This window comes from Crocuta crocuta, unplaced genomic scaffold (genome assembly GCF_008692635.1).
Source record: "Crocuta crocuta isolate KB4526 unplaced genomic scaffold, BGI_CrCroc_1.0 scaffold140, whole genome shotgun sequence".
In the NCBI taxonomy this organism is placed as follows: Eukaryota; Metazoa; Chordata; class Mammalia; order Carnivora; family Hyaenidae; genus Crocuta; species Crocuta crocuta.
This window is the reverse complement of record NW_027527775.1, coordinates 840012-866323: the sequence shown is the minus strand read 5'-3', so window position 1 is coordinate 866323 and position 26312 is coordinate 840012. Positions and strand designations below refer to the sequence as shown.

At 36.3% G+C, this 26312-nt stretch overlaps 1 protein-coding gene across 1 annotated transcript in view; it reads left to right on the top strand.

Moving 5' to 3' along the window:
- LOC144239071 (uncharacterized) overlaps window positions 1-26312 on the top strand; it is a 426062-nt gene that overhangs the window by 168553 nt on the left and 231197 nt on the right. The window contains exons 3-4 of the mRNA XM_077773060.1: window positions 19457-19585; window positions 23582-23696. The gene's annotated coding sequence lies outside the window, so the exon portion shown is untranslated. The remainder of the gene's footprint in view (window positions 1-19456; window positions 19586-23581; window positions 23697-26312) is intronic.

Genomic DNA, 26312 nt, shown 5'->3' with positions numbered 1-26312 from the left:
GATGGCTCCATTTATAGCAGGCGCCATTAAGAACAATTGCGACCCATGGATAAGTTGGATATGCCTCTCATGTACAAGGGACGCAGCTACCAACTTCAGGAAAACTGCATACAACCAACGAAACCCCTCAGACCTTACGTCGCTGTGCTCTCTGGCTGTAACAAATATGTAACGTCTTTCAGTCATTCTTGTCCTTTTCCTTGCATTTATCCTTCTCTTACTCAAATGTCAATTACCATCTTCCCTTCCAGCACTTTCTACCAATCCCTCTAGAATCCTCACTTTCTTTTCTGAATGTTTCCTCCGCCTTTCTGCAGGGAGGGCAAAATGTATATGTCTAAGGCTGCCATTTCTCACAGAACTCATTATTAGGAGATTCATGTGACTTTCATGCTCACCAAGGCACTTCCAGACTAACTACTTTTCTGTATCCCTCAAAATACTTTTATGTGTGTGCCTCCTTGCTCCTTCCTCTCATTCACTAAGGAATTTGTTCTTTTTATCATATTCTTTATCTGTGTTCCATGTTTCGCCATCAAGCTTGTAGACATCAGCTATATAGATAACTCACTGAATATAGAACTAAGAGTTCTTTTGCCTCTTAAACTGTAATTATCCTGAAACACATTTTATTTCTGCCATTGGTTGGAGTGCTGTATTTTCTTCCAAATTGTCAGCTCTTTCCTATCTTCAATTCTTTCTTTAACAAGTTTACATGTTGTTAAATTATTTCAACTGGTATCCCCAAACTTTTTTTTTTATCTCATTATCCTACAAACTGGAAACACCTTCATAAGTGGGTTAATCCACTCTTCCTATTGCTCTCATTCTTCCCACTTGGACTTCATTGCAGAGTTTCACTGGAGTAAATTTCACAATGATACAGAATACTTAGCATCATATACATCTTCATTCACATTTGCGAAATTTTTGTATTTCTCTATTCTTTTTCTTCCTTTATCTGCACAAACTATGTTCAACTTTTTTCATCCTCTTAAAATTTTCTCTACCACTAAGAGTCTTCATTCTTAGCAAATATCCTTGTATTATATTTATATAGATTTTTTAAAAGCCATCAAACATAGATTTATTGTTCTGATTATAGTTGAGATGTAAAAAGCTGCAAGAGACATCTCTCTCACCCTAATAACAAGTCAAAGTGTGATAATCTATAAAATTAGAACTTACTGTTGAGCACATTACATAGCGAATTTCACAAGATAATCATCTCTCTCTTTCACCTTCTGCCCCTCTCACCTGCTCACACATACTCTCTCACTCAAAGTAAAAAATAAATAAAATAAAATAAAATAAAACTTTTTCAGACAAATAAAAGCAAAGAGAATTCATTTCCAGCAGACCTGAACTACAAGGACTACTAAAGGAAATTCTTCATCCCTGTGACATACGATAAAAATTTGGATCAACATACACACACAAAGTCACAAGAAACAGAAAAACTGAGGATAAATATAAAATGATAATTGGCTGCTTGTAGTAGAAATAACAACAAGATTTTGGAACAAATGTAGACATAAAATATATGATAAAGACAGCACAGAGAATGGGTTGGTGGAAATTGAAATCTACTGCTATTGATTCTTATGCCATCTGTGAAGTGGTGTAATATTATATGAAAAGAGATGGTGATTAGACTATGATGCACGTTGTAAATACCAGAGCAGCAACTAGGCATATTTAAAGAAACAAGTAAAAGTAATAAGCAAATGAGAAATAAATGAATAATAAAAAATGCTCAATCCAAAAAAGGGCATAGAAGTGGAAAATAGGAACAAAGAACGCATGCGTTAGGTAGCAACTAGTGAGATGGTAGATCTACAGCCCCAACGGTGTCGGCAACCGCACGAGTATAAACAGTCTAACACCATACATGAGCACTGTTAATTGTCAGATGGGATAGAAAGGTAAGACGAAAGTATATTTTATCTATGAGAAATTAATTTTAATGTGAAAGCATATAGAGATGAAAACTAAAGGGTGGAAAAATAAACAGTGGTAACCTTAACCACAAAACAGTTGCAATGTCTATATTTATAGTGAAAATGTAGATCTGGGGCGCCTGGGTGGCTTAGTCGGTTAAGCGTCCGACTTTCGCTTAGGTCATGATCTCGCGGTTCGTGGGTTCGAGCCCCGCGTCGGGCTCTGTGCTGACTGCCGGCTCAGAGCCTGGAGCCTGTTTCAGTCTGTGACTCCCTCTCTCTCTGACTCTCCCCTGCTCATCCTGTGTCTCTCTCTATCTCCTAGAAATAAAAAAAAAAAAAGAAAGAAAGAAAAAAGAAAATGTAGATCTTAGACCACATATACTTTTCAAGAAGAAGATGGGCATTATATAAGTAGAAAACGGTCCATTGATTAAGAAGATTGAATAATGTTAATTATTTATACATACACTATCAGATCTTCAAAAATGCAACATTTAAAAAACCTGAAATGACTCAAAGAAGAAAGAGGCAAATTCTCAAGTAGAGTTGGAGACAACACCCACAGTTCTTTCTTGGTTATTGATAGAAAAAGCAAAGCAAAACAAATCAGTAAATAAAAAGAAGATGAAAATAACACTATCAGCCACCTCAGCCAAGAACAGAAAGAATACATGGGTTATTCCCCCCAAATAGACCACATCCTGCTGTATAACTAGATTTTAATAAAATTAAAACAGTGAAATGTCAAACAAAGTATGATCTCAGACCAAATGAAACGAAACTACAAATTAGTAACAGAAAAATTTCTGAAAGATAACCAATATTTGAAATTAGCCCACTTCTAAATAACCCGTTGGTGAAAAAGAAATCAGAAAGGAAATTAGAAAATATTTGAAATTAAACTTAACTATAACATCAAAATGTGTGGGCCTCAGCTAAAGTGCTTAGTGAGAAATTTATAACATTAAATATGTATGTTAGAAAAAAGGAGAGGGCTCAAAGCAATGATTTAATCTTTCATGTTAAGAAATTAAGAGGGTCCTGGGTGGCTCAGTTGGTTAAGTATCCAACTTTTGATTTTGGCTCAGGTCATGATCTCACAGTTCATGAGATGGAGCCCTGGTTGGGATTCTCTCTCACCCGCTCTTTCTGCCCCTCTTCTCTCTCTCAAAAAACATTTTTTAAGGAAATATATGTATTTAAATATATGTATATTTTAAAATATGTATATATTTTAAAGAAATAAAGGAGAGAACAAATTAAATCTAAAACAAGAAGTAGTAGGAAAATGATAGTAATAAATATAGCAATCAATAAAATTTGAAAAAAATAGAAAAATAATTGGGAATGTCAGTAAAATCAGATCTGTTCCTTTGGAAGGATCAATAAAAGTGTAAACTTCCAGTAAGACTAATCATGAATTAAAGGGAAAAGACACATATTACTTATCTTAGGAAGGAGAGAGAATAGACTACTACAGATGAAGTAGACATTAAAAGACAGTAAGGCAGGGGCACCTGGGTGGCTCAGTCAGTTAAGTGTCTGACTTAAGCTCAGGTCATGATCTCACGGTTCATGGGTTTGAGCCCTAGGTGGGGCTCTGTGCTGACAGCTCAAATTCTGCTTCAAATTCTGTCTCCTCCCTTTCCCTGCCCCTCTCCAGCTCCCATTCTGTCTTTCTCATGCATAAATAAACATTAAAAAAGACAGTAAGGCAGTATTAGGAAAACAACCTTATGCTACTAAATTTGATAACTGAGATGAAATATCTTTGATTCTTTGCAAGATAAATGCAAACTACCAAAGCTTGCTTAAGAATTAATAGGTAACAGGAATAATTCTAAATCTATTGAAACAATTACATTTTTCATTCAGAACCTCCCCATACAGAAAAATCTAGCCCCACAATTTTCCAGAAAGTTTTCAAATGAACACTGACTTTGCAGTGTTTTTCACAAAATAGAAGTTGTACAAACACTTTGCAAGCCACTCTAAAAGGCCAGTATTACTCTCCAGCAAAAATAGAAAATAAGGTTCCAAAAAAAAAAAAGAGAGATCAAATCCCTTATGAACATAGGCAGAAAAATCCTTAATGTTGGCAAATTGAATCCAGCAACATAAAAGGATAATATATCATGATCCAGTAGGGTTTATCCCAAGAATATAAGTTGATTTAGCAATCAAAAATCAATCAGTGTAACTCACCTTACCAACATATGTATCAACATAAAATCATTGGATTACTTTACTGAGAGATAAAGCATTGAATAAAACTAAATATCCATTCACTATAAAACCCAAAGGAATGAAAGGGAATGACTAAGAGATACATAGTTCAAGACTGAAGGCTATCTCCCTAAAGGAAGGAACAATGAAAGGATGTCTCTTTCTTCTTCCCCCTTCTATGTAACATGGTGGTGAAAGTCCTAGAAAGTACATAAGGTACAATAACAATAAGTTGAATCCTTCAACTTCTTAGCAAAAGATTGTAAGCTAGCACCAACTCTTCTTCCCCCTTTTTCCCAACTATGTCATGGAAGAATCCACAGAGTTTGTCTTATTCATTTTTGCATTCCATCAAGTGTGACACCATACACAGAGGTGGACACAATGATAGAAAATCAAACAGTAAAAAGCCAGCTACTTTTGCAATTTATCTTTGGTTAAATTTTTATTTTTATTTTTTAAAAAGCTGTTTAACTGAAAACATGCTGCTGATTGACTTACCTGATTTTACGGGTTTACTATGTGTTCCTATCTCCTTTTTCCTTTATTTTGTTCCTAACAGCTGAATTGTCACCTGACTTTCTAAGTAATAAGGAAATACTTTGTATTTCATTTTTGAGCCATTGAAAAACCAGTTTTCTGGATATCGTTTTTCATGTTCAATTATATGCCAATACGAGAAGCATATGCTTCACAATTACGTCCATATGTACTAGAGTTTTAGAAAACCTGAATGATTTATATCAGTTTTTATGTCTGCTCACCATAAATTGTGAACCTTCCAGCCATAGAACTATTGTAATCATTAGATATGCTTAATATATTCATATTGCATATAAAATCGCCTATGATTGTTTAGAACTATTAATAAAACTTGAAAATATTGCTTGAACACAATAATAATTCACAATCCTTAGGTGCATGTCACTCAACTGCTTTCTCTTTTGTGTTAGCTTTGAAAGTCTTATTTAAGGTAGTTATCAGTGTTGAATAAATACATAATTAGAAAGTTATTTAAGAAATTTTTTAAAAGTCATACTTCCTTTACTACATATTGTGTATCAAGTCCCATTTAATTATTTTATTAATTTTTAAATGAACATGAAGAAGCATGATTTAATAGGAAAACACTGGATAGGGGTCCAGACACCTAGTTTTTATTCCAACTTGATGACTTCTTAAAGGTCAGAGATTTTGATTTCTAGATTTTACAGAATATATTCTGTATTTTTCATAGTATCTGTTATGAATGATAGTAACTCCTAACCTCTATATTACTTTACAATTTTATGTATTTACTTTTCTTAATGTTTATTTAGTTTTGAGAGAGAGAGAGAGAGCATGGGCGGAGGAGGGGCAGAGAGAGAAGGAGACACAAAATCTGAAGCAGGCTCCAGACTCCAGGCTGTCCACACAGAGTCCGACACAGGGCTCAAACTCACAAACTGTGACTTGACCCAAAGTCAGACGCTTAATCAACTGAGCCACCCAGGCACTCCTTGCTTTACAGTTTTAAAAATGCATTATATAGAGGTGCCTGGGTGGCTCAGTCTCAAGCAGCCAACTCTGAATTTCAGCTCAAGTCATAATAACATGGTTTTTGAGTCCAAGCCATATGTCTGTATGTGCACTGACAGCACAGAGCTTGCTTGGGATTCTCCTTCTCCTTCTCTCTCTGCCCCTCCCCAAATCATAAGTGCACATATGCACTCTCTTGCCCTCTCTATCACAAAATAAATAAATAAACTTAAAAATTAAAAAATAAAGTAAAAATGCCTTATATATAATAAAATTACACAAGGGAGTCTCATGCCTCCTGAGTATTTGGATGACAGAAAGAAGAAATATCATAATTCCATCATTGGAGCCCAATATCTAGATATCAGGTAAATAATAAAGTATGATTTAGAATATAAATGAACACTCCTCACTCCAATTTCTTCTACTGAATGCAGGAAGTAGTAAATGCACATTGAGTAAATGAAGTAATTCACTAAGTGAATTCTAGTAAGTGAATGAGAGAAACACATTTCCTGAGCAGTGTCGTATGCTCTAAAATAATTGTTTAGTACTAACCCAAAATCTTGCCTCCGGTTTCCACGTCCACGAGTTCTCCCCATACTATGTTGACAAATTTCTTTCCACATATAGATTTAAATATCCAGAGTTCAGGTAGGTGTGAATAACCCCATGCTCCTTGTTTCTATGATCAAGCTGAATCAATCAGAATTTTCTCCTAAAAAAAGTGGAATTGGGTTGCAGAGAGACTCTACTGATCATTAGAATCAGTTAACAAACATGGAAAGAAATTGAGCTGTATGCAGAGTACTTAGAATTAAGATCCATTAATTCTTACTGTAGATGTCCTGGGACATATCTGGTTTCTTACCACCCTGAGAAATGTTTATTTTATTTTTCTTTAAGTAATTGATGTATAATTGACAAATAAAATTGTAAGGTATTTAAAGTGTCCGTTGTGATGATTTGATATATGTGTATGTTGTGAAAGGATTACCCTCATTGAGTTAATTAATATATCCATTACTTACAGATTAATTGATTGGTGAGAATTTTTAAGTTCTAGTTTCTCGGCAAATTTTAATTACATACTACAGTGTTATCAACTATAGTCACTGTGTTGTAAGATCTTCAGACCTTATCTTATAACTGAAAGTTTGTATTCTTTTACCAGCCTGTTAGTTTACCCAGCCCCTGACAGTCACTTTCCTATGAGTTCGCCCTTTTTTTTTTAAGACTCCACATACAGGTGGTACCTTGTGGTGTTTGTCTTTTTCTGTCTGGTTATCTCACCTAGCATAATGCCCCCAGAGTTCATCCATATTGTTGCAAATGACAAGATTTCCTTTTTTTTTTTTTTTTTTTTTAAGGCTGAATACATTCCATTGTATATGTAGCTGACCCTTGAACAACATGAGTTTAAGCAGTGCAGGCCCACTTACACTCAGGTGTTTTTTCCTAAAGTTTACTTATTTATTTTGAGAGAGAGAGAAAGAGAGAAAGAAAGGGGATGGGGAGAGGGATGGAGGGAGGGAGAGAGAGGGAGCAAATGAGCAGGAGAGGGGCAGAGAAAGAGGAAGAGAGAGAGAGAATCCCACACAGCGTCTTCACTGTCAGTGTGAGAGGCACTAGGCAGGGATCAAACCCATCAACCCTGAGATCATGACCTGAGCCGAAATCGAGAGTTGGACATGCAGCTGACTGAGCTCCCCAGGTGCCCCCACTCAGGTGCTTTGTAGTACAGTACTGTAAGCATATTTTCTCCTCTTCATGATTTTGTTAATATTTTTTCTCTACCTTACTTTATTGTAAGAACACTGTATATAGTACATATAACATACAAAACATGTTGATTGACTACGTTATTGATAAGGCTTCTGGTCTACAGTAGGCTATTAGTCGTTATGTTTTTGAGGAGCCAGACGTCATATTCAGATTTTTCATTGTGGGGAGAGTGTCAGTGCCCCTAAACCCCACTGGTTCAAGGGTCCACTGGTATACCACATATTTATTTATCCATTCATATGTCTATAGACACTTAGCTTGGCTGAGTACTTTCAAATATTCATCGAATCACGTACAATGTGTATCTTTATAATAACATACTCAATTCTTTCAATCTGCCCACAATTTTTGAGAGAGATGGAAAGATTTCCATTTCTCTCCACCATAAAATTCTTTTAAAAGAGAGGTTAAATAAGTTGTTAAATCCCATGACAAGAAGACACAAGATAAAAGAATGGCAATAATGGGAGTCATTATTTTTCAAAAGAAAGAAGCATTGATGAGAGTGATATTCATTGATAATAATAGATTCTTCAACATTGAAGTTCCTTAAGAGCGGGGAGGGAGGGGGACAATGATTCATTTTACCTCAGAAAATGTGTATCAGTTGAAGTTTAACAACCTAGCTGAGTGAGTCATTTCCTCCCTTACTTTCTTCCCTCCTTCCTTCTTTCCTTTCTGTTACTGCCATTTGCTTTCTGTGTGTGTATTTCCCAAGTCTCCCATCTCCAAGGGGGGCAACCTTGGCTAGATGAGCACTTCCTCACCTTAAGATGATGCAAATTGTTATCTTCAAAGGCAGAGATAAGAAGCCTCTGCCCACACTATTTTGAAGTAGGAGAACATCTTTGTAAGTAGGATTTCTGTTAATCAGTCTTTGGAAGCCACTTCCAGTACTGATTTATATAGCTATGGTTTGTCACTAATATAATTATGCTTCCGGAATGGATTATGTTTTAATTTTAGAATTTCTTGGCCTTGGTTACTTTAAGCCTTTCTCAAGGGCATAATTTTTATAAAGCAATCGAGTGCAAACATTAGGTAAGGCCAGGGGTCATTCATCCTCCCCTCTTCTTTCTGCAAGCAGTGGTTTTCCAGAGCTTTCAGAAGCTGCCGGGGAGTGCACAAAGTGATTTCCTTTTACTGCTGGAACTGCTTCTCCTACCACACTGTTCATTAATTATGGCAATTATATTGCGAATGGTACTAGAAGGCGCAAAGGATGAAATATGAACCAGTGTATGATTTTAGTACTGTGTCCAGAATTTTATGTCCCTCTAGGGTTATTTCTGCTCAAAACAAAGTATCTATAAAAATTATCTATATTATTATTTTATTTATTTTTTATTTTTTATTTTTTAATGTTTTATTTATTTCTGAGAGAGACATCGTGAGCAGGGATGATACAGAGAGAGAGGAAGATACAGAATCTGAAACAAGTTCCAGGTTTTGAGCTAGCTGTCAGCACAGAGACTGATGCGGGGCTCGAACCCACAAACTGTGAGATCATGACCTGAGCTGAAGTCGGATGCTTAACTGACTGAGCCAACCAGGCCCCCCTATTATTTTTATTTCTAAGCTACAGATATTGAATACTTCAAAGGTAGCATCCAGGCAGATCTTAGTAGATATTTTTATGTTCAGCACGCATATGCTCTAAAGTAAGATGAACATGTGAAGATAAGAGTCTTCAAAGTAGTGTTGAACTAAGGAATAAAATGGACACGCATGTACCCACACCCCAGCTTAAAAAGTAGAGCAGTAAAATAACTCGAGGTAACCTCTGAGCCTCTGCCAGATTATATTTCTCTGTATTGACCTAGAGGTAATCACTACCCTCTTCCTGAAGCATGTGCCCATTATTCCCTGGCCTTTCTTTACAGGCTATCCATTTTTTGTGTGTATTTGAACAAAACATTGGTGAGTGTTACTTGTGTTTGTGTTGTGTAACTATAGAATCACTGTGTATATTTTTAAACTTTTTTTTTTTTTGCTCAAAATGACTCAAGATTGATCCACGTCGGTTCGTGTAACATGCTACATAGGCCCATTCTCTATTTCACTCATTATTATTGCTGTGACGTTTCAGATTATATGATTTGAGATTTTTTTTTTTACTCTGTTGATAGACATTCAGGTTATCTGAAATTTGTTGCCATTACGAATAAGGCTGCGGCGAACATTCCTGTGTCAATCTCCTGTTGCCAAATGTGAAAAGGTTCTCTAGGGAAGAAATTCCTCAAATTCTCCATGTAATACAACATGCATCTTCATCTCTCTTTATGGAATAAACAGTTGGATCTGCTCACAGGAGAAAGTGACTAGCATTGGGTTGTAGCTGTGCTCTTCTGCCCACCCTTGCCCATCAAGGGATGACAGGGAGAAGTGCTCAGACACGCGAATAACCTATCCATGGTACTGAAGTGCCCAGATGCTACCCGGGAATGAATTGTGATATCTAGGGGCATAAGTAGCTAAATTTTTTGAATAATGCCAAACAGTTTTTGAAAATGGTTATGTCAAAGTAGCAGCAGGAAGCAGATGTTATCATTCAACAATAGTAAATGAAAAATAACATAATCAAACTAACAATATTATTAACTTACTAAACAAATGCTTTTTAAGATGTAATCAGAGAAAAGAGGTCTAAAGAGCCAAAGTCTAAGAACCTTCAGGGAGTCACTTCTCAACCTGGGCCTGAGGGGATCGAACTGCGGACAGAAACCCAGGAGATAGTGGCTGCAGACGATAGCCACCTGATGGCATCTGTGGCCTCAGGTTGAGCACCACCCCCCGAATGCTGACGCCCACCCTGCCTCCTCACACCTCCTATCGTGCCCATATCTTGCACTGGCTGGATAACATAGCAAATTATACAGCAGCTTTTCTGGAATGGAACTACCTTTGCATTTCTAGATAAACACAATTTCTATTTTGCTGGACATGCTTTTTTTATTATTTGTTTTGGATTTTTGCCTTTATGTTGAGGAGGGGTATAAACCTATACTTTTCTTGCTCAGATCATAATTTTCTGGGTTTATTATCATGATAGATGAGGCATAAACTACTTTTGCTCTTTTTGATTGTCTGGAAAAGCTTTTGTAAGATTATAATCACAAGGTTCGTAAATGTTGCGTTGACCAAGTACCTTGGCCTGATGCCTTCCTTTGTGGGAAAATATCTCACAAGCTACATATTTTAATTGAGAGAGGATTGATGAAATTATCCTGTGAAGTTACTTTTGAAATTTTTAGCTGCTTTTAATTTTTTTCTATAATGTTTCTATTTCACAAAATTGTTAGCATTTATTTCCATGACATTGTCCAAATATGCAGTTACCTGTTTTGATTTTTGATACTATTGGTTTCATTTCTCTTTCTCCATCTCTTAGCTGGGATCAGTCTTGCCAAATAATTTTGTCAGTTTTATTATGCTTCTCAACAAGCTAATTTAGGCTATCATTCATTGTCTACATATGTTTTAATATCATTAATTTTTGGTTTATTTTTATTAATTATTTCCTCAACTTTCATGTAGAGCTTACTTTTTAAAACTTAGACATTTAACTCATTGATTTTATAGTAGCATTGCAATTTTATTCAACTCAAAGAATAATTAGGTATTTTTGAATTTAAATATTTTTAATGTTTATTTTTGAAGAGAGAGAGAGAGACTGAGAGAGCTTGAAAGAGAGACAGCAGAAACAGGGTGCAAGCAGGGGAGGGGCAGAGAGAGAGGGAGACACAGAATCCAAAGCAGGCTCTAGGCTCTTAGCTGCCTGCACAGAGCCCAAAGTGGGGCTTGAACTCACAAACAGCAAGATTATGACCTGAGCTGAAGTCTGATGCCTAACTGACTCAGCCACTCAGGCACCCTTAATTTGGTATTTTTTAATTTCCAGTAATTTTTTTTCTTCTACCAATGAGATTAAGTTTGCATTTTTGGCAATACCCTTGTTGTGGTTTTTGTTGCTATATTTTTGGTATTTAATTATATTTTTGTTTCATTTCATTTTTGTCAGAAAATATTTCCTGTATGAAGCTAATTATTTGACATTACCAAAGTGTGAAAGATATGACTCCTTCTTGTTTTGCTTTTTATTGTTTTATTTTTATTTTATTTTTTTAAGTTGTGTTGGTTATTTTGAGAGAGAGAGCGAGTGCATGCAAGCAATGGAGGGGCAGAGAGAAAGGAGGAAAGAGAGAGAATCCTAAGCAGGCTCCATGCTCAGCTTGGAGCCCAACGTGGGGCTTGATCCCACGACCCTTGGATCATGACCTGAGTCAAAATCAAGAGTTGGAGTGTTAACCAACTGAGCCACCCAGGTGCCCCTTGTTTTTACTTTTTAATATGTACGTGAAAGGAATGTGTATTTGATTTGGGGACACAGTGCTTCATATTCCCACAGATGTTCCTCAAAAAACCATTTCTTTATTGACAAATTTTTCTGTAGTTGGTCTTCAATTACTGTACGTATTAAAATCTCCCTTTTGGTGTTGATTTTTTTTTTGAAGTTATGCCATTAAGTACATGCAATTTCCAATTTGCTATATGTTCCTGATGATTTGATTAGTAATTAATAACCCTCCTGCAGTGCCTGGGTGGCTCAGTCAGTAGAGAATATGACTCTTGATTTCTGGGTTGTGAGTTCGTGCCCCATGATGGGTACAGAGATTACTTAAAAATAAAAATTTTTAAAAAACCTTTAGAATAATAATAACTAATTACCCTCCTATTTCTAATAATTCTTAAAGTTCATATCATATGGTATAAATACAGCTATTCTACCCTCATCATTATTTGGTACAGTCAGTGTCTGTTTAGATTTGCCCACATGTTGATCACTTTCTTGACCAGCTATTACTTATTTTTTATTTTGCCACATTTCATACAAGCTCATTTTTTCTTCTTTCTAAAATCTATCATTTATAAATTCCTCTCAGAAATGTTTTGTCCTTATATTAATAGATTTTTAATTTCCCCTTAATATTGAAAGATAATTCAATTAGGTGTATAATATTAACCTGACCATTATTTTTATTTAAGCAACTGAAGATGTTATGTGGCTATTTTAATAGTTTCACTTTTCTTGTTGAGAAATAAGCTGTCTGCTTAAATGTCATTGTGTGTCAGTAAACTGCTTTCCTTTGATTTATTACAGGGAATATCCCTGGTGTTCTGTGTTCTTACAGCCTCACTATAATACCTCTGAGTACTAATTTCTTTCTATTTATCTCATTTGGGGTTTTTAGTCTTCCTGGATTCAACAGTTAGTGGAGGTTTTTCCCCAACTTTCTAACATTGTAAGGCAGTATTTCTTCCAAATATGTCCTCTAATTTCTATTAGATATTATTTCTCTATTTGTAATGCCTTTTTGTGCCTCATCCATATTTTTTTTTTTACAAAAGTTTATTGTTAAATTAGGTTCCACATAACACCCAGTGCTCATCCCCACAAGTGTCCTCCTCCATACCCATCCCTCCTCCCCCCCACATCCATCAGTCCTCAGTTTTTGTCAGCATTCAAGAGTCTCTCATGGTTTGCCTCTCTCCCTTTCGCCCACCATTTCCGCCCTTCTTCTCCCCCTTGTTCCTCCGTCAAGTTCCTCCTAATCCTCCTATACGTGCAAACATATGATATTTGTCCTTCTCTGCCTGACTTATTTCGCTCAGCATAACACCCTCAAGGTCCGCCTCATCCATATTTTTACATAATCTTTCTATGTTGCATCCTATTATTTTCTTCAGAAGTATATCTTCTATTTCTTCCATTTACTTTTTAGCTATACCTAAACTGCTGCTTAATTTGTCTGTAGAATTTCTTTTATCAATAATCATGTTATTGAATTTTAGAAGTTTTTAAAATTATTTCCTGTTAGTTTCAAATATACACAGCAGGTTTACAGTTTCTTATCTCATTATTGTTTTTTGATTACCCACTTATATTTCCTTAAGCATTCTAAAAATATTTCATATTTTTATTCATTTATTCCAGTGTTCAGTCTTGCAGTATGTGTTTTTTTCCTTTTCTCACTTATGTTGATTTGTTTCTACACATGCTTCACAATGTTATGTTAAACTCATGTTTACAAAGCATAATTTAAAATGGATTTTCTAGAATAACACAAGTGCCTTCTTGTGTTACAGGCACTCTGCTTTGCGTTACCAACAGAGGACAATTTTAAATTTAATCCTCAACTTCCACTTTTTTTGTGGAGGTGAATTATGAATCCGAGCCCAAACCCACTTGAGAGCCAGAATTTATTATGAATTATAAAGGAGGATTTATTTCCCCCTGTACCCAAGGGAATGCCATTATTTCTTTACCACTTTCCCTTGAGAGGCCAGTCCTTCTATCTCCATGTAAGTCACTCTAATAAGAGTTGCTTTTTGGTTACTCCTAACTTGATATAGGAGTTTTGAATCTGGTGCATTTTGTGAGCTTCCACCTTTGTCTCCTGCTAGACTTGAATACTGATAGAGACAAAAATCTGTATCTTTATTTCTCTCTACTACAGGTGATGCTGAAATTATTTACAATTATGAAAGATGATTTGTCTCTGTTGTAGATTACTCAGGATGTAACACCTCTGGACCCCTCACAACTTCTGCAGGGATAATATTTCAGAATCAGGAGAAACTATTTATGTGATTGATGTCTGACATTTCTTGGTGTAGAATTTTGTAAGTTATAAAAAGATGACAAGTTACAGGAAATTAACAGATATAAACCTCACCATCTTAGATCGCTAAAAAAATCATCAACTAATACTGGACAGAAGACACTTTTAATTTATTAGGCTTAATACTTAACATTTGAAAATATGTGTTCACTTTATTATAATTCATTTTTCATGAACATATATTGCCTTCTTTCTAAAGCTAAACTTCGTCTGAACTTACAGGAATAAGAGAAGAAAATGTTATCAAGTTTGAGACATCAATAAATTTGACTCTTAGCAAAGCATTCCATCTGAGTGTTGTTACAGTAGAATTATGCCTTTTTAATTTGAATCCTGCTCATTTCTTCTTGTGAAAGCCTGGTCACTCTTCAGCAATTGCCTGCCTGGCTGCTGGGACGGCAGAATACAAGGAGAGTGAGAGACTCCACCATGTCATCATCAGACATTGTTCTAAGATTAAACCTTGCCCTTATCTTTTTCTCTTTTGAGATATTTACTCCTACCAGGAAGTCACTAACAACATCCACATATGAATTTACAAATTTTCTTTGTGTCTTTATAGAGGAAAACAGAGCAGGAGGCAGGCAAAGACCATCCTAAGACAATGGTGACCAATAATACTGAAAAAAATTATGGGAAGCTGAAAGCCATAAGTAATTACACAACTGCTGATCTGAATTCCCACTTTCTTCATTTGGAGTCTTTTCCTTGCAAAAAATTTGTTAGTGTAAATCAGTTTTGTTGAGCATTCTCAAATAAATCTGAGATTCATATTAGCTGTTAAAATAAATGAAACTAACTATAGCAATTTTTCAATGATTAGTAAGAAGTTTGGGATTCTTATTAAAAACTTGCATAGGGGTTTCTGAGGAATATGTGTGAGTTAAAGAAAATGGGGAAAACCTCTATCTTTAAGGACAGTCTCATGAGACAAATTTGACCTTATAAAATGGCATACAATTGTTGGTTTTTTTTTTTTATGTTTTTTAGAGAGAGAGAGGGAGAGGTAGAACAAGGATGGGAGGGTCAGAGACAGAGGGAGAGACAGAATCACAGGCAGGCTGATCCAAGAACTAGGAGATCATGACCTGAGTGGGAGCCATGAGTTGGGAATGCTTAGCCAACTGAACCACCTAGGCAACCTACAAGTGGGATTTTTTAATGGTTCATTTATTTAGATTGCAGTGAACAAGATGAACAAAACAAATAGAGAACCTAGTGAGTTTCTAGAAGCTAGAGCCTTACTAGCCTCAAAATTTTAACGTCTACTCTTTACTGGGAAGAGTCTCTGATGCTGAGTTCTTTTAAGTGGACTTTCCCTCCAAGTACAAGGAATTTTTTGTTTTGCTTTGTATTGTTGGAGTCAACTTCTTGTGAGCAAGCGTCCCCTTTGTTCTTACAGCAAAGACACTATAAGTATGATCTATTTAACTTTTTAAATTTTTGCTGCTTGTATGGCAGTTACGTTTTGCATTACCATGTATGGTTGGGTTTTTTTTCTTATTTTTTTAATGTTTTATTTATTTCTGAGAGAGAGAGAGAGAGAGCATGAGCAGGGGAGGGTCAGAGAGAGAGGGAGACAGAGAATCCGAAATAGGCTCCAGGCTCTGAGCTAGCTGTCAGCACAGAGCCTGACTTGGGGCTCGAACCCACAAACCTTGAGATCATGACCTGAGCCGAAGTCGGACCTTAACTGACTGAGCCACCCAGGCTCCCCAACCATGCATTGTTTTTTAAGAACACTGTAACTGATATTTTATATAGCAGCTATTTTGTATAGAATTGGATTATTATGCTTTTACTGCTATATTTAATTCAGTTTATTTGTAGGAAAAAGAACAGTCTATATGTTTGTAAAAAATATAACTTGTTAATTTATCAATTTAAATTCAAGTTAGTTAACATAAAATATAGTATAAATCACCTTACATTCATTACTTATCTAATCTTTAAGTCAAGCCTGTAAGTTAAAAAAGATGAATATTGGGTTTCTAAAATAGTGGACTAAAAGAATTTTTTTTTTTTTAATTTTATAGGTAAGGACTATTTCAGTGGTTGGCTCATGAGCAGAGAGCTAGTTTATTTACATAGGAGCATAATTTTAGGTTTTACTGGGAGTGTCTTGAAGAAGTAAAAGATTTATTAAGAGCCAAGTTAGCACAGCACAGAGCAGACAAGGGCTTAAAGCCAAGGCTTCTAGGCTTAATATCCTATATTCGTTGCCTTTATTGTCTTCTGTCCTTTTTTGTGTTTTTTGGTTTTTGTTTGCTTTGTTTTGTTTTAAATTTCTGACAACAATTTCTTGATTTATTTGAAGAAATTAATCTGGCTTCTCCATAATAGGCTATGACTTATTTCCTCAACTTGATGTATTTTGTCATCCATCAAGTGGAAAATTGAATATCTCTTGCTATTTTTATAAACTCCTTGTTGACCTCAATCTTGGCTTGAGCGTATTATAGGAAGTGGGGTTAGGAACATTTGGACTAAAAACCCTAAGTCCTGACTTTTGACTTGAACTAACCTTCCTAAGTACACAGGAAATTTCTTAGAAAATTTATTTTCAAATGAACCAGATTGCTTTCACAGAGAGGGTGCAGTCAGAATTGTGCATGATGAATTTAGAATATATCATGAAGTAACCCTTATTGTTATGTTTCTAATACTTTAAATAATACATTTGCCATTAAATATCTTCAGAACTGTTCATATTATAAAAATAATCTGATAATAAACCAAAGTTAATCAGAATAACTATTATACTTTCAGATATCAACACTTCAATTTTAATCAAGCAAAAACTGAGTTCACATTGTGATTTGTGTTTGTATCCTTTCCCAGGAGTGGCTTTGTAGAGGGAAAAAAGTCATTTCATTTTTTAAAAAATATGTTACCTTACATATATGGAGAATTACATCCATGTAATTCAGACTACAAATATAAATAACAATAATAAAGTCTTAGAAAGAATAGGACAAAGAAAACGAAGGTAAATCCCAAAAACATTAGACTAAAAAGTTAAAGTTGGCTGAGCAAACTCAAATAAGTCTGTTAAAAAGAAACTTCATAAATGAGGTCCCAAGGGAGCCCAGAGCTGGGATTCCATAGTGCCATGATACTTCTACTTTTCTACCTTTGGGAAAGGTCTGGTTAATGTAGAAAACTGCTGACATGACTTTTGTGTCAGTTTAGTTGTATTCAGTAGCAAAACAAAACAGAGAGGGGAAATAATTTTTATTATGGGCTGGGTGTGCTACTTTATAACCATGAAGTTATCCAGTCTTCACAAACTAAATATAGATATGATCATCCAGATTCACAGATGTGCATCGAGTGTCAGATATTACTGTCTCTGATTGGTCAGAACCCAATTCCATGCCAAATAGAATTGTATTAAGGATTGTAATTGTATTCGGGTCAATAACTGCATTGAAGGGATAAAAGTAAATGGTCAGTCAGAAAAGTTAGGTGGTAGAACAGCCTCAGTTGACACCGGGGGAATTCCAAGCTGGAAGGACCGTTGAGAGGTATCCTGAGTTGACAGAAAGGGCTTGGGTCCTTCTGTCATTGCATTGAAGAGTCATTGGATGTTGGCTGCCTTCAAGAAGTGATAGGACCTTGAGCAAGTCAAGAGGCTCTTCACAGCTGAGAGTTATTCTTGGAGAGAACTGACAGCTGAAATCTCTCTGTTGGCAACCTTCTCAGGAGCCAGGGAATTTAATCTTTTAGCCTTAAAAGGAATCCAGTCACTACGGAGTAACATCCCATGCATTGCTAGGATTCACTTGCTTCATATAAGGTCTGTAATTTATACCTTCAGGATTCTGCTGGATTTCTTTTCCTGAGAGAAACTGATGAGAGGAAAGTTAATGGAATAAACAGCATTCTATGTTAGTATAGCTGTTTACAAGGCTGCAACTGATACTTTTTATCTCCCTCCTCCACTCTTCACTGTAGATTCTGCTCACCCTCAGCTACAACCTCTCTTGGTCTAGGCATCTTATCTGGTGAGATTACCCAGATATTCATTCCTAAACAGTCCAAGTTTTTGGTTCCCATGGCTTTCTCAGGCTGCAGTTTTTGCATTTATCCATTTACTGTCACATTTGGACAAGTGAGTCCTAGGGGTGCCCAACTGGATCACATGGATGCTAAAGGTACCCCCCCTCCCCACAATACGCAATAGCAGCCATGCTTCCTCTTGATTATCAGGGCCAATTGTCCCCTGCAGCCTCACCCCCAGAAGATGGGTCTTATTCGTTCTTCTTTCAGGAAGCAACGTCTACACTCCCTGGTTTCTTGCGACAGTTTGATATCATTGCTGTGACCTTCCCTGTGGCAGCATTTTCCCTTTGGGAATCAGGACTTCTAATATACACAGAACTCATAGCTGCAGAGTAAAAAAACACAAGTGGGTTACTGGGAGTGTTGGTATACGAGGCCACTTCATCCATATCCAGAATCCAAGACTTAAGTACTTTACCTGTTGGAGGACACAGCACCATACTATGGTCACTAATTTAATGAGTATCCTTAGTCTGGAGGAACATGCTTCTTGTGTGTTAGCCACACTTTCTTTAGGCTATTCCATCACTCTGTTAGGTCAGCTGCTTCTGAATAGTGCACTATGTGTTAGGAACCATACATCCCTTCCATGACTTTCCTGTTACAAAGTGTGTCCTTCGGTCTGACGTCGTAAGGGGTCATGACTGTTGAATCAAAAATTTTTCAAGACCTTGCATAATGGTCCTGACTAAGCCCTGCTGGCAGGGAAAGGGAGCCCATGTTCGGAATGACAATTCCTGTGAGTATAAATTGCCATCTCAGAGTGGAAGAGATGCACTGTAGTCGGGGCCAAGTAACTGGTTCTCCTCCTTGAGGGATGCTTCTCTGTTGGGAGCCAATAGTTGACCTCTTGCTGGCATTCATCAGGGGCAGCCTATAAATCAGGCTTGATGAGCAGGAGCCCCTTTTGTCAGACTCATGTGTAGCCTCCATTATTGTCATCAGGGCTTCCCAGTTGTGCTCATATGTCAGCATTGGGGTGGCTAAAGGCAGGCTGGCCCCTATCACCTGTCCAGGTAATTGTGTCTGTGTTACTACTAAATGCTTCCTTACTGGATATTCTCTGATGGGCATCAGCACACAGTAACAATAATATTGAACCTTGTGTCCACATAGGTCCTTTGACCCACTTTTCCCAAGTATTCCATCTTGTCCCTGGTCAAATGTCTTAGCTTCTCACCACAGCACATGACTTTCTATATATTCTAACCAAAGAACTCTTCTCTTTCTACACAGGCAAATAGCTGATGCATCACCCAAACCTTGACTCAGGATTTCTCCTCCCCCTTGTCTTTCATGACTATCTACAACAAGGGCCATCCTGAGCCAACATATCTGTGTTGCGGCTTCTTCCTTCGTTAATTGGTATGTAATATTCTCCTCGATATGGCATAGCCTTGCTTCAACATCTTGGGAGTATATTGTGATTTTCCCATTGGTGCTTTCCAGAAATGCCACAGAGCGTCCTTTCCCCCTACTGATAGCTCTCATAACACAGTCATCTGACCTAAGAGACATTTGTACATTCGCCTGGGTTTTCCATGCTTTGGGCTTTCTCCAAAATTGGTAGCATTTAGTCACCCTCTGTGTGGATCGTGGTATTACTCCCTGGTATGAAACATGTGAGTTTCAGAATCCAAAGTGACCTACCAGACATTTTTTGGCTCCTTCTTCTGTGGTGGTCCGCCTCTGGAGAAGGGTGTGGACTTGGGAAGGGCAGCTCTCTTTAGATGAGAATAGATCTAGGAAAGGACTAGCAGCTGAGATCAGTTGCTAGACAACCTTACAGCTGCTGGGAGAAAAAAATAGTTCAATCCCAAAATAGAGATCTGGGTAGCAGAGCATAGAATTCATGACACTGAGGATAGGAGTGTAAGTAAGTTGCTCATGGTCACAGTCCAGATACAAGGCTGTTAACTATGGTTTTGCCTTGCTCCAGAGTCCTCTGAGTTATGATAAATTACCTCTCATGTTCAAATGGACCTTGTTTAACATGCCATCAGTGTACATATACTTCTGTTGTTTGTATATTTATTCAGTGCCTATCACAGTAAGCATAATATTTTAGCCATTTGAAGTCATATGAAAGTATAGTAATTGTATACATGAATCTCTAGATAAGACCTACTTATTTTCTTTTTCTGAATGGACACTTTCATCTCCCTTGCACATATTCAATGGATTCATTTTAACCAATAAAGTGAACAAGGTTAAATCTGGTAAACATTACTCTGCCTGACTTTTGGCATTTCAAAAATGAGTTATAGCTAAGGATAACAGTGCTTGTGGAAACACAGACGAGCAAGTGCAGTGATCTCCCAGGGCAGGCATTTTAAATCATTTAACTTTTTGAAATATAGGTAATGAAATGGTGACTCGCCTCATTTTTTTTGTTATAAGAAAGATAATGATTTCCCTGTAGGAGCTCATAATGTGGCAAATGTCTGAAGGAAATGGCATAATGGAAAGTGAATGTGTTATAGTGCTTCTTTGTCTCATTTCTGAAAAAAAAATAACATTGTGATAAATTATACTCATTTCAGTTTATCCAGACATTCTGGCAAGGAATAGAATAATTATTTCCATTAATGCCAGATATTTTCTGAAGGCAGATATAAGTCAATTCACCTTAATTTTATGCTTTAATACAAAACCATTATGAAAAGGGAAAGATTAAATTCGTCCAAGACATATCCTCATAATTTGGTCATCATGAGTAATTAAAAATGAAAAATAGGATTTTGCAAAAGAATTTGGATTCTTCTGTCAGCCAGTGTGTTCCTGTCAAGCAATGAGGGACCAAATTTGACATGCACATAATTTTATTGTCAATTCAGTTTGCCATTTACAATGCAAGATAGACTAGATTTTTAAAACATATTCCACTAAAAAGTCTTAGCTTGCATAATGGAATGATCTTTTACACATGTCAATCAAGTGACCACTAACCCCACAAATTTTATATAGAAAACCATATGAACAAAGTAAAACAATTTGAACACCAGAAGCAGAAAAAAGACATTCAAATCCTTTCACATTAATAAATATCATTTCTCTTCCTTGCTGATGAGGTGGATTTTTTTTCTACCAACAGTAACAATACTTCGTCCATTGTCTTTATTATTCTTGTTGTTTGCACATTGTACTGAGAATGGAGGTCGTGCTTCACTCTGCTTTCTTGATTTCAGGGAATAGTTTTGGTCGGCCCTTAAGTTGCTTCCCCCTGGCTAAAGGAGGAATCCAGCATTTAACAGGAGTAACTGCACAGGCAGATAACTTCACAAAGGTGTAAATAGGATCCTCAGAGCTTCCAGAGACTAGAAGTTGGAAAGTACTTTCTAGAACCAAAAGTGAGTGCAAATTATATATATGAATAAATAAAACAGATATAAATAAATACAATAATAATAACAACCCGGCTATTCCAAAAAATGACAATTGCTTGTAGTTCTTAATTAGCCAAGATTTTTTATTATCTTCATGACAAAAAAAGAAACCATATAGCTCTTCAACCTTAAAATTCTATGAAGCACTATTTTAATGACGTTTAAAGCTATCTGAAAAGAACCTTTATTTACTTTAACAAGGTCATTCTTTTAACATAAACAATCAGCCAGAGTTCTGCAGTTTAGCAGAAAGAAGGCAGGCATCAGTGCAAGGCCTACCTTGTTGACATGCCATTCCTTCACACATTCTCCAACTGTTGATTCCTTGGGTATCACAAAATACTCTTGAACTCTAAATAGCCTGCATCATTTGATGGACCTTGACCATGTTATTAGTGAGTACTACACATTACCTGCTATTGACAATTCATTTAAAAATGCAAAAACAGATATTAAAAAAAGCTTTTGATTTTAACAAATAATTCAGTTAAAAGTATATATTTTTTTCTTATTTTGTTCAGAGACATTATTATAACTGAAGCTTTCACACATTGCGATCCAAGAGTTATTTCAATTATTTCATTTCATTGTCCTCATTTACAACCATGCCACATTAAAAGAATAAGTAGGGTAGGATAGGCTTTCCCTATGGCCGCTTTCCAATCAACTATAAACTTTTTGTGCTGTTAAAAGTTTTTGCATATTTAACGTTCCCACTGCCAGTGGCTACCATATGTGCTTTGGGAAGTCTACAGACTTTCCCAGTCACCTTGCTGGGAAAACCAAGACCTCCTTACCCTGGGAATCATTGCAGCAGTAGGAAAGAAAGCAGTTCTTCATAGGGTTGACTCCTTGTACTTGAAATCAGAAATGAAGTCATTAATTCAAGTGACACTGACAGAGATAACGAAATAAAACATAATGATAAACCAGAAGTTATATGAAAATATTTACTGCAATTCTTTAGTGACAATGCCATGTTTGGAGAGTGGAGGAAGGTAGCATCTGAAATGGTGCTCAGTGGGTTAAGCCTCCGACTTCAGCTCAGGTCATGATCTCACAGTTCATGGGTTCGAGCCCTGCGTCAGGCTCTGTGCTGACAGTTTAGAGCCTGCAGCCTGCTTTGGATTCTGTGTCTCCTTCCCTCTCTGCCCCTCCCCTGCTCATGCTCTGTCTCTCTGTCTGTCTCTCTCTCTCAAAAGTAAACAGTAACATTTTTTTTTAAGTTATCAGTTGTAATCATCACAATTACCAATAATGGAGGTTTCTGTGATGCATTCAACGTCACGCATGCATGACATACTGGTTTCCACTGTGTTCTGACAAAGGGAAGACCAGAACTACTTGGAATTCCATTCAAAATGATATTACATGTTACCGTTACTGGCTAAAGTTCCTCTTGCTAATAACATTGAGAAAACTCTACTCCTTGCATTGAAGTTATAACTTCCTTCAAGGAACACTCTTTTTATCACCTTTAGAAACAGACATTTTCTTGGGGCGCCTGGGTGGCTTAGTCGGTTAAGCGTCCGACTTTCGCTTAGGTCATGATCTCCCGGTTCGTGGGTTCGAGCCCCATGTCGGGCTCTGTGCTGACTGCCAGCTCGGAGCCTGGAGCCTGTTTCAGTCTGTGACTCCCTCTCTCGCTGACCCTCCCCTGTTCACGCTGTCTCTCTCTCTCTCCTAGAAATAAATAAAACATTAAAAAAAAACCCAAAAACCAGACATTTTCTTACCCAGGCCTTACTACTCTGCAATCCTGGGAAGGTCAGCTCAGTCTGTCCTGCGCTGTGAACCCTGACACACTCATTCTCTACATTTAGGAAGGTGGGCAAAGGAGCAGTAAATACAAATATATGGATTCTTTAGCTCCCGGCTTATCATGACCTTCCCTGAACTAATTCCATCCCTCAAGAGGAACCCTATGCCAGCAATATCTTTATCGCTGTGTTTTAAAATATTAACAGTCCCATAGGGAGAAGAGTCACAATAAATAAAATGGTTAAGACTCTAATGAAGTATAGTAATGCTGAAAACTGGTGCTTCTCTACCTCAGACTTTGTGAATATTACTCTACCCATTCTAAGGAGGTAAGTAACCAAAGTATCAAAAGTTTACTGTTAAATTTTCCGTTATCTATTACTTTCTCTGATTCTGGCAATCCCATTGTTTATTTACACCTGCAGTCCTGTGCTTAATTTAAATCCAAAAATATATTCAAAATTAGATATATGTCAATGGGATAGTATGGTGATTATTTTATAAAGTAATTCAGCTACATCTCCCCCCCCCGCCCCGTAAGCTAAAATGTACATTAATTTCAGTTATGAGAACACAATGTATTCTATGTCATTTAAGATGTTTATAGTTCCAAATACTGAAAAACCATCTTAGACTTTTTAAAAACAGTAATAAGAATTTACAGCTCATATAATTCAATAGTCCAGGTGAAACTGAAATGGTATGTCTAAGACTTGGGTTCTCTTATCTCTAATGACTGTATTTGCTCCACTATCAGCAGCCTTCCTCATTGTGACCGGAGACTCATTAGAATGCACAGAAGGCACAGAAAAAAACGTAGTAAGAGCTAATGGTAGGTTTGTCAGATAAAATACAGGATATGCAGCTAAATATGAATTTCAAATAAATGACAGTTTTTGGTTTAGGACTCAAATATTGCATGGGACATATATGTTCTAAGACTTGTTTTTATATGAAATTCAAAATCAACAGGACATCCTATCTATTCATTTGCCAAATCTGGCAACCCCAACTGAAGCAGTTATTTCAAATTAGCAGGTTATTATTTTTTAAAATAGTTTATTGTCAAGTTGGTTTCCATATAACACTCAGGTTATTTTTTTTAATGGTATAATGGTGCTGAAAAAAGTGAGAAACTAGGTAAGGAAAACTGTAACTTTTAATCTTATACCATATGCCAAAATATATCCCACATGGATTACTAAATTAAATGAAACAAATAAAACTATAGTTAGAATATATATGGGGGAAATATATCTGTTCTTGTGCAGGGAAGAGATTTACAGGATCAAATATACAAGGAATAAAATGCTTTATAAAAAGTTAAAACTGGGGCTCCTAGGTGGCTCAGTCGGTTGAGAGTCTGATTCTTGATTTTGGCTCAGCTCATGATCCCAGGGTCGTGGGCATGGAGCCTGCTTAAGATCCTGTGTCTCTCTCCCTCTCTCTCCTCTCTCTCCCCTTTCTTTACCTCTCTCTCTCTCTCTCTGCTCCTCAAACTCTCTAAACAAAATCTAAAAAAATTTCTTTAATGTAAAAACTTCTATTATTGGAAAACAAAAATCAAACCATACACTATAAGAAAAATAACTGTATCATGAGACATTTAAACGGCTAAACATTAAGAAAATAAATTTGCTCAGAAAGAAATAGGTGAATATACTGTAGAAAAATAGGCAAGGGATACTGTATTACTTCAGGTTCTCCAGAGAAACAGAGCCAATAGGATATCATAAATTTCCTATTGGATATAATATATGTAGATGATATATATAATCTATATGTAATAGGAATTATATATGTATATATACATATCTGTAACAGGAGTTATATATGTATAGATAAAAGGACGAATATATATATATATATGTATATATATATACATATTCCTATGTATAAATCATTCTTTTGAAAAGAGTTTTTTTTAATGTTGATTAATTTTTGAGAGACAGACAGAGGATGAGCAGGGGAGGGGCAGAGAAAGAGGGAGACACAGAATCCAAATCAGGCTCCAGGCTCTGAGCCTGACATGGGGCTCCAACTCACTGACTGAAACCATTAACTGAGCTGAAGCCAGATGCTTAACTGACTGAGACACCCAGATGTCCCTATAGCATTCTTTTATATATCATAATATATAAGAAAGAGACAGAGAGATTTAAAGGAATGTTCTTATCGGTTGTGGAGGCTAGTGTGCCAGCAGGCTGGAAATTGAGGAAGAGTTGGTATTGGGTACTTAATCCAAAATCTACAGACTGGAAACTCAGTCAAGGTTTCTATGTTGCAGTCTTGATGCAGAATTGATTCTTCTTTAGGAAATCTCAGTCTTTTCTCTTAAGGTTTTCAACTGATTGTATAAGACCCACCCACATTATGGAGGGTAATTGGCTTTACTCAAAGTCTATTCATTTAAATGTTAATTACATCTGAAAAATAACTTCACAACAGTATCTCGATCAGTGTTTGGTCAAACAAGTAGGCACCAAAGCTTAGATGAGTTAACACATAAAATGAAGTATCATAAATTTAAAAAAAGAAATATAATCTGTTAAAATTATATAATTCAAAATATACAATTAACTTATATTCAGTTAAAATATTTTAGAATAAATATACTGTGGGGTGCCTGGGTGGCTCAGTCAGTTAAGCATCTGACTTCGGCGCAGGTCATGATTGCACGGTTCGTGCGTTTGTGGGTTCGAGTCCTGTGTCGGGCTCTATGCTGACACCTAGCTCAGAGCCTAGAGCCTGTTTCAGATTCTGTGTCTCCCTCTCGCTCTGACCCTCCCCTGCTCACGCTGTCTCTCAGAATAAATAAAACATTAAAAAAAATTTTTTAAATAAAATAAATATAATCCATAAAATATAAATACACAATATACAGTTTATAAATTATGTGTAATTAAAATATTTAATTTTATTATAATATATAATTTAAACTATAC